We start from the raw sequence: 9,483 nt of genomic DNA on the forward strand, positions 1-9,483 counted from the left end.
AATTTGACACTTAAATAGTTTCAATCTCATGCATCATGCTAAAGTTTTATAAGTAAATTTAACTACACATCGACTTAGAAGTAGGTGGTTATTTCAATATTTCTTCTCCTTTTCATCTTTAATAAATTAAAATCTCACTTATTGAATGCCAAATGAAGAATTGGGTTTTCAATCTAGAGGTTATCTCATTGGTCAGCTTCCATGCCATGATATTCCCATGTCAATACATATTTATATGAAAGTGTAAATTTGGATATCAATAGTTTTGGCACACTTGTGGTATAAGTAGATTCTTGATATCTATAACATAACTTAGATACAAGAAAAAACCAATTTTTTGAGAAAAAAGGCCTATGGCCAAACCATTTGCAATTACTCAGCTTAGTGTATTTGTTCCACCATTGATTCTAAGTCATAAGAGGAGGAACACATGGTCACACTCACCACCAACTTCTTGAATGAAAAGACAAGGAACTCTTAGGAATTACATTCCCTAGAGTAGTAATAGCCCCTTTGAGAGACCAATAGCTCTAGATACATGGGACCCTATTTCTCCCAATGCTTTGAAATCATTTACCAAGTTCATTTGAGAAGATTTTAAGACTCCTAAAGAACACCTTAAAGATGTTGCGTACACCTATAGACTTCATTCTTTAGCTAAGCAAAATGTAGCTTTGAGGTTTCTTACAACTTCCTCAAGGGAAAGTCTCTTGAAAGGTATTGATTATCGACTCCTAATTATATAAAATTATTCGATCAATTGGGAGATGCCTTATTTGAAAGGTTTAAAGAGAAGGGAGATGATTCTTCCTTGTTATCGTAGCTAATCACTATAAAGTGAGCTCCATAGAAAGATGCTATTGACTTGGGATAGAATACCCACAATTATACACCTACTTGTGAAAATGGCACTTGTGTTTTTATTTGAAAGACTTCAATTTATAATAATTAGTAATGATTCAATCTTTAGGTGGCTAGAGTCTCCTTGGTACTTACTATTTAGTAGTAAGAGAAGGAAATAACCTTATTAATGTTGAAAGGCTACCTCCTAGAACTTTCATTTCCACCTCTTGAATAACCACCAAAATCAAGTCATTTGACATCAAGTGCACAATTTGTCCCACCATCCAAGCGCAACTATCCTTAAAATCCACTAATCCTTCCTGAAATGAATCTCGAGACATATGATCTAAAACACTTGTTACACCATTTCTTGAATGAGATCATTTTATAATGCAACAAGTAACCTATCCCCAAACATCTTTCCAAGGAAATCAAGGTTAACATCCTCCCATTCCAGCCTAACAGATTCCATAATTAAAAAAGCTTGGGGAAAAGCTCCATACAACTTGTAAGTCAAATCGAATCTTTACCTAGCCCATTGTAGAAGATTCTTCCTAATCCTACAAGAAATTTAATCCCTAGGCAAGATAATTTTGTAGAATACCCAAACATGTGGTTTTTTGTTTTTGCAATGAAATACATTCCTCAAAGCCTTGTCTAAGAGGAATTTTACAAGTTTTTGAGCAAACGAAAGCTACTATGAGGAGTAGTGTGGTGTTACATGAATCATCATATCACTTTGCAAGGGTAAACGATACTATTTTAATAGCCCAAATACAAGGCATGTATCTAGAACAAGAGGAATAAAGCATCTCCGAGCAAGCATTATTCTCATGGATAGAAGATGAAGCAATCTTTGCAAATGGCGCTAATGCTCCTAGAAATTAACAAGAACAACTGGATTACTTTGTAAGATCCAAACGGGGCATGGTGGAGGGTTTTATAATAGAGGCCTGGCACCAACCTATGATCTAGCAAATACCAACTACCCAAAACTTAAGTCTCGGAGTACAAAAGTAGGAACCTTTCCAAGCACTTCTTGGTGTATCAATTCACGTAGTTTATAAACCAAGGTACCAAGGGAATCATATCTATGCCATGGGAACTCAAATTGCAGGACCACTCGATGTAGTTGATTAGTTGAAGAAAACGTCAAGTAGTGTCTCATTGTGAGACATTTTGGCAATCCTTGAGCAAAAGAGTTTGCTACAAGAAGCTTTGAAAAATATAAGACTTGAGTAAGGCTATTGGCATAGTCTCTGATGTTGGAGAGAGGATAGTTGACAAAAATAACTGCACATGTCAATCAATCCATGGCCCTTATAATGTTGGAGTAGAGAAGTAATAAAAAATCCATTCCCATTTTATTAACATTAAAAATTAGCAAGAAATTGTAGCATAATTCCATGATAGACTTTGGTGTGATCACCATAGTCATGCCTAGGAAAATAGTGGATTTTTCAGGTCCAGAATATGGACACCTTAAAAAAGGGATTATGTAATTAGATGGCAAAAGGTTTAAATTGTAGAGATCATAAAGGATCTTCCTCTTACTCTATATGCATGCCCAAACATCATTGTGCTTTAGGATGTTGTGGTAAGTAACAATCCACCAAGTTGTGGTTTGTGTTTATCCAAATATTTTATAGCTAAATAGGGGACTACCTTTCCTTAGATTGGTCTCATCTAATTTAAAAAACCCAATATGGATCTAAAATGAGAGTATTGTTAGATCTGTAAGGAAGTTAAGTAGAAGAACAACTTCCTACACTAACCTTGAGAGGAGGGTAATGCAAAACTTTTACAAATTGTTACATCAGTTACAAAAACTTAACATAAATAAACATAATATCATGCATACCACAATACAACAACATAATGATTTACGTGGGGGAAACCCTTTTGGGAGAAGAACCCCACACTCCAAAAGAAGCTTAATATATTATTCAAGAATCAATAGCGGATTATAATATACTTGCAGAGCAAGCTCTTCACATGAGTACCACTAATCAAAGACTCAAAGGTAACTCAATAGCTATATGACTCTTACACACAATGTCTGTCTCACACATCTCATATATAGGAGATACAATACAAGAAACTGTCAAACGATATTACAAAACCATGGGCTAAAACCACCCAATAAAGGAGAGCTGACCTTATCTCGATTCTAGATGTCCTATGGCGTCTCAAAACACACATAACCATGTGTTCCTTCCTTTTATAGCTCATTTATGTGTCTGATGAAATTTTATATTCTTATTACAAGAGTCCAAACTTCTGGATGCCATAACTTGTGAATCAGGTGTCCAATTGACGATCCGTTTGATGCGCCGGAAAGCTTGCGAAGTGCTCTATCACCTCATAACCGGCTATGATAGTTACACCCACTTTTTAGGGAGTTTTAGAGGGTCTAAAGTCCTCAAAATTAAATTTAAACCTTTCATCGCACCCTCCAAAAATGAAAACTTTAATATCTTCAAAATTAGCTATGATTTTGCGACGAAAATTTACTGGCATGCTTATCTAGCCAATCCAAAGCTTTGGGGAGAATTTCATGTTAAAAAAAAACTTACTATAAATAGTAACCTCATGTAAATGCAAGGTTGAGACACCATTTCCCAACATTCTCCCACTCGTTGAACACCTTGTAAGAGAAAAGGGAGTATCAACACAAAAAATTAATTGCTAGGGGCCATGAGGCCCATAGACTCTGAACATCATCTGAACGTCTTTGTGCTCACATCGTTAGTTAAAGAATTTGCAACATTCATCAAAGTCTCCACCTTAACCAGCTTCATCCTACCATCTTCGATCGTATCTTTGACAAAATGATACTGAACATCAATCTGTTTGGTTCGGGCATGAAACGTTGTGTTCTTAGCTAGGTAGATTGCACTTTGACTATCACAATAAACTATCACTGTACCTTATTTTATTCTAATATCTGAACATAGTCTATTAAGAAAAATGGCTTCTTTACAAGCATGAGTAGCTGCCATATACTCTACTTCTGTAGTGGACAAAGTAACCATAGCTTTTGAATTACTTATCCAACTAATTGCACCACCAAATAAAGTAAACACATAAGCATAGGTGGATCTTCTGCTATCAATATCACCTACCCAGTTTGAATCCACATAACCATGAATATAAAGGGAAATCACGTCTCTAACCAAATTACCATGATAACACAAAGAATACTCTGAAGTACCCTTCAAATATTTGAAGACTCTTTTGACTGCATCCCAATGAACTCTACCAGGATTAGACATATATCTAGAAAGAACTCCCAATGCTTGGGCAATGTTTGGTCTAGTATAGACCATATTATACATCAAACTTCCAATTGCACTCTGGTAAGCCACTTTTCTCATGTCTTCCATCTCTGATGGAGATGTAGGATAATTTGAAATAGATAGTTTCATTCCAACAGTAAAAGGAAAATACAATGGTCTACAATCCTACATGTTGAACCTATGTAAAACTAAATTCACATACCTACTGTTGGTCGTAAAATGGGCTTTGTACTACTTGTTAAGCTACGTTGGTTAATTATGTTAGTGTCGTCGAGGGTAGTTGTCTGTTGCACGATGGTTCCCCACGGGTGGTAACCGCAACCCTCGACCGTGTCTTTATATATGCTCTTGTACTTGTTGTTGGAGACACAGATGTAGAGAATGATTATTGTACTAGACATTTTGGCATTAATGAAAGCATTGCTCTGAGTTTCTGGTTACTATTCTATCTTATGGTTATCATTGGACTGTTGATATGCAATATTAATAACACACCCCATGGGGTAAACATCTGGCGCCGCTGCCTAGACATAATCGAGAAAGGAAGGGGCGGTTGGCGTATAGACACGATGGGCCTACCCGTTGGTGAGATTAACCCAGAGGCTGACGATGCACAAACGGAGCTCTACGACGGAGAAGACACTGCAACGAGGGAATTCTCAGTCTTGCTTCAGGCGGCCATCGAGACCTATGTCTGAAGAGAGGCCACAGAGGCTGAAGTCCCAACAAGTGCCGTGTGGACGGCACTGGAAGTTAGTCCCGCAGTGAATCTGTTGATGAACCACTTTCCCCGGTTGCTTGCATAGGCATCACTGGCACAACGAACCCGCCTGGAGGAGATTGCCCGTGAGTAGCGACGCCAACAGGTCCTCCAACAGTATGAAGAAAACAATTGTCGCTAGGAAGCGGAGCGTGATGGTAAGAGGTGAAGGGGAAATTGAACCCTGAACCTCCAAGAGGAATAAAGAACATTCTATACTTTAATAATGGTGCCGTACTACTGACATAAATTGTATCCGACGAGATGAATTAATAAAGAAGTGTTCTATTTTTTATGTGTGTTTCTATTTATGAAGATGTACAGGAATTAATGCCCAACTTACTAAATAAGGACAAAAATAAAAAGATACAAAGTGATGAATGGGAAGTGGCCCAAAGAGCGTTGAATCTCAGACAATAGATAGAATGAAGGCGTAGGCTAAGGCAACTTGCTGAGGGACGACCGACTGAGGGGTTGCTCGAAGGGAACCCAAGAGGTGTCACGGAGGTTGCGGAGGCAGAGATAGACAAAGAGAATTACACTCTCTACATTGTCATAGGGTTGCCCAAAGGGAACCTAGAAGGAGTCACAGAGGGTGCCGAAGGAGAACTCTACAGTTTTCCAGAATACCACCATAGGGTAAGAAGTCGCGAAGAGTTGGTGGAACAAACAAGGCGAAGTCTAAACCTGATCGACACTACCAGAGACCTACTAAAGAACTTGTCCATTTCGAAGGACAATTGGAGGGAGACAACCAACCAGAGGGAGACGACCAAAGGTGACGGTATGGCCGAAGGTGTCGGGGGAGCACAAGCGTACCGTACGGGAGGCAATTTGTTCGGTTGGGGGTTAGCAACCTTCTCCGGAGGACCCACAAGTGGAGGGTTAGGTATAGGAGGCGAAGGTGGAGGATCACCAGGTACAAGCACACAAGGCACCAGAGGAGCGAGACCCAGCGGTGAGATGGCAAGTAAGCAGAAGCTGCCGAAGTTCAATGACGATGGAAAGGAAGATCCCATCCGCCATTGCTGCACTTGCGAAACCATATGGTCAATGAACGGTGTTACCGACCAGGACGAATGGGTAACACAATTTCCAACAACTGTAAGGGGAGTGGCCATTGACTGGTACTCCGATACGGATAAGGCCAAAGTCGACACATGGCCCAACCTGAAGAAGGAGTTTGACATAGAGTTCTGCCTCGTAAGAGATGACAATGAAATAGTAACCGAAATCTATGGCACAAAGCAGAACAAGAATGAGATGGTTCGAGCCTATAGTCGGCGGCTCAAGGAATTGTTGGGGAAAATGGAGAGTCAACCAATAGATGGGTTGAAAAAGAGATGGTTCGTGGAGGGACTAAAACACTCCCTCTGGAAGAATATGAAAATCATTCCACCAACCTCGTACGAAGATGCATATAATAGAGTGATGGATCTCGAGAGCAAGACCAAGACATCCAAGAAGAAAAAGAAGAAGGATAGCTCGTTCGAGGATGATGACTCTTCCAAGGGAAGCAACAACGATGGTGAGTGTGGCAAAAAGGTGCAAGCCCCGCATAAGGACATGCTGAGGATGATGAAAGAGATGAAGGTTATGAAGGAAGGTCTAAGCAAGACCAACGAAGGGGAACTTTGGTGCACGAAATGTAAGATGGACGAGCACACGAAAGGCTCCTGCCCAAAGAAGGCCTATTGTGATATATGCCAGTGGATGGGGCATCCCACCAGGGAATGCCCCTACAACATGAAAACGTGAAACCAACAAGTATTGCTTATGCAGGAACAACCAACTACATCGGGCGGTGCCGACAACTCACAGGCGAACAACAATGCAACATCGGGAGGCTATCGAGATAACTGATGGGGAGGACGAAACAACAATAACAATAATAACAATACAAGGAGCTAGATCCAATATGACTCCAAAGGCCAACCAATGATACAATGCAGAGTGTGCAGCTAGTGGGGTCACTTCACCCGAGATTACCTGAAGGGAGAGGCCACACTATTTGTACAAATGGTGTGGACCGAGAGACCACGAAGACGCCATCTGCCCAAAGTCCGACGTCAACTTGGTCAATATCGAGGAAACCAAAGAAGCGAAAGTGCTGGCCGTAACCCGTGCCCAAACCAGACAAGCAATGCGCCCAGACCTAGAGACAGAGAAGCGAAGGGTACGAGAAGCACGAGAAGAAATTGAGAAAGAGATACGAGAGAGGGCGAAGGCAAAGGGTGCGATGGGTACTTCCAACCGATTGGAGGCAGAGGAGGCTATACTAAATTAAATTTTAAAATTGGAGGTTCCTGTGAAGGTACACGATCTCCTCCAGATGATGCCTCAATTATGAATGACGTTGCTGAATAATCTCTCCCAACCATACACCAATACCAACCACCGCATGGATGTTCCTGGGGGGTCTGCAATAGACCCCAGGCTGCTGGCAGTTAACATTGGAAGGACCCCAACCATTGTGGAGATGGGTATCCTTGGCACCATTCTAACCGATACCATCGTCGATGGTGGATCGGGAGTGAATGTTCTTCCAGAAGAAACCTGGCGGAAGCTGGGGAAGCCGACACTGTGGCCATCTACATTCAATCTAATGGGAGTAGATCAACATGGAATCAAACCCATCGGGACATTGATGGGCCAACAAGTTACCATCGGGGTGCAACCCTTCATACTGGACTTCGTGGTAATCCCACTAAAGAAAAAAGGGTATGATGTGATCTTAGGGAGAGGGTGGCTGGTGGCAGCCAAGTCCACCCACAACTGGAAGAAGAACACTCTGTCTATGGAGAATGGAGGAAGGAATTTTATCATAGACCTTGGGACACAATTGGTTAGTGAGGAACTGGCATCATCTTCAGAATCAGAGGGTGAAGGAGAAGGCGACCCGAGGGATGAAGGACAAGGATGCATGGAGCCCAATGACGAAGGGATTCTCAAACTAGGAGAGTGCTTCGAGATGAGATGGGGTCATTGAGTGGGCTCTTCCACTGGAAGATGGAGGATTATGAAATGTTCTAGAGCTACAGGCTCGAAGTAGAGAAACCAGAGCAAGTAATAGAGGTGTACCTGCCAGAATACATAGAATATTGGAAGGGAGACGCTCGTGTGAGTGAAACCACCGCACACCAGTTCCCAAAGGAAAAACCCATCAAGTATCAAGAGGTAAAATTGAAGGAGACAAACCTCAGTGACGTAGATAATCCCAAGATCATTCATGTTGGAAACGATTGGAACCCTGTGTGGAAGGCCGTAGCCTTCAAAATCTTTCTTCTTCTTCTTCTTCTTCTTCTTCTTCTTATGTACGGGAAGGAGACCGTGGTCCCTGTAGAATTTATGGTTCCAGGTCTTCAAATGGCCATTGAAAATAGACTTGCCATCAATGGGTCCAAATTGAATCCCTACCATGAGAAGCGCGTAGGGGACCTGAGAGGCCAGAAGGACACTCGAGAGTCTGGAGGGGGACCCGAGAGGCCAGGCAGGCGACTCGAGAGGCACGGGACCAAAGCGGGAAGACTCTCAGGTGAGGAAAATCGAGAAGGATGAAGGGCGATCCTAGAGGCATGAGACCTGAGCCGAAGACTCTCTGGACAATTAGATTAGGAATTTTTTAAAAAAAAAATAAAATAAAAATAAAAATAAAAAAAATCGATGGCCATGGTGGAACCACCGTCAGGGGGTGGTGCACCGTACGGTGGACCACCGTCGACAGAGGTCACCGACATCAGAATACCACCGTAGGCTTGAAGGAGCACGGCGACGACGTCGGTGGTTTTTAAAAAAAAAAAAGGGTGAAAGGAAAAATACCACGACACGATAGGGATAAATGGTGGTGATTGCACGTGAAAAGAAAAAATGCGCCAACAACTCCTCACCCTATTCTTCTTTTTTCAAAGTCGATGCAATTTGTTGTGTGCTCATTATCAATATAATTACTTTTAACAAGTGCGAATCTACAAGTTATTTCTTCGGCAAGTAAAATCTCCTTTTGTCACTTGCGTTGGGCAAAGTATAATTATTTCCCCTTTCTTTGTGAAACACTGAACTGTCACTTGCGTTGGGCATATGGAAGGAGGACCGTACGGTGTGTATGGTGGACAATTGGTTGTGTTGTCTGTACAGGGTGGTTCGTATAGTGGAGGGATGTCCGTACAGTAAGGAGGGTGTTGACCATAGAGGAAGGTGGTTGTACAATTGGAGGTGTCAAGGGTCAATTTTAGTGCTATTGTTGACCATACGGGGAGGTTTTTGTATGGCTAGGGGTGCCATTGGGTACATTACAAAAAAAACAAAAACAAAAAATGACCAGATTAAAAAATCATTCGATGGAGTTTGGAGGCAGGATGCTGAAAATATTAGAGTGGAGAAGAAGATTTTTGGCATCTTAAAATATCACAAAAATGATGTGCGCCATGGACTTCCGTGTGGTTCTGAAGGTTGTAAATTGGTGTTGGCGGCGGGGGCGTTGCCCCTCGACTGGACCCTGCGAGGGGCGCTGCCCCTCAACCCTGCTGGGGCATTGCCCCAGACCCCGCAAGGGCGCTACCCCTCAACCCCACTGGGGGAACT

The sequence above is a fragment of the Cryptomeria japonica genome, chromosome 1, assembly GCF_030272615.1.
Source record: "Cryptomeria japonica chromosome 1, Sugi_1.0, whole genome shotgun sequence".
Taxonomy (NCBI): domain Eukaryota; kingdom Viridiplantae; phylum Streptophyta; class Pinopsida; order Cupressales; family Cupressaceae; genus Cryptomeria; species Cryptomeria japonica.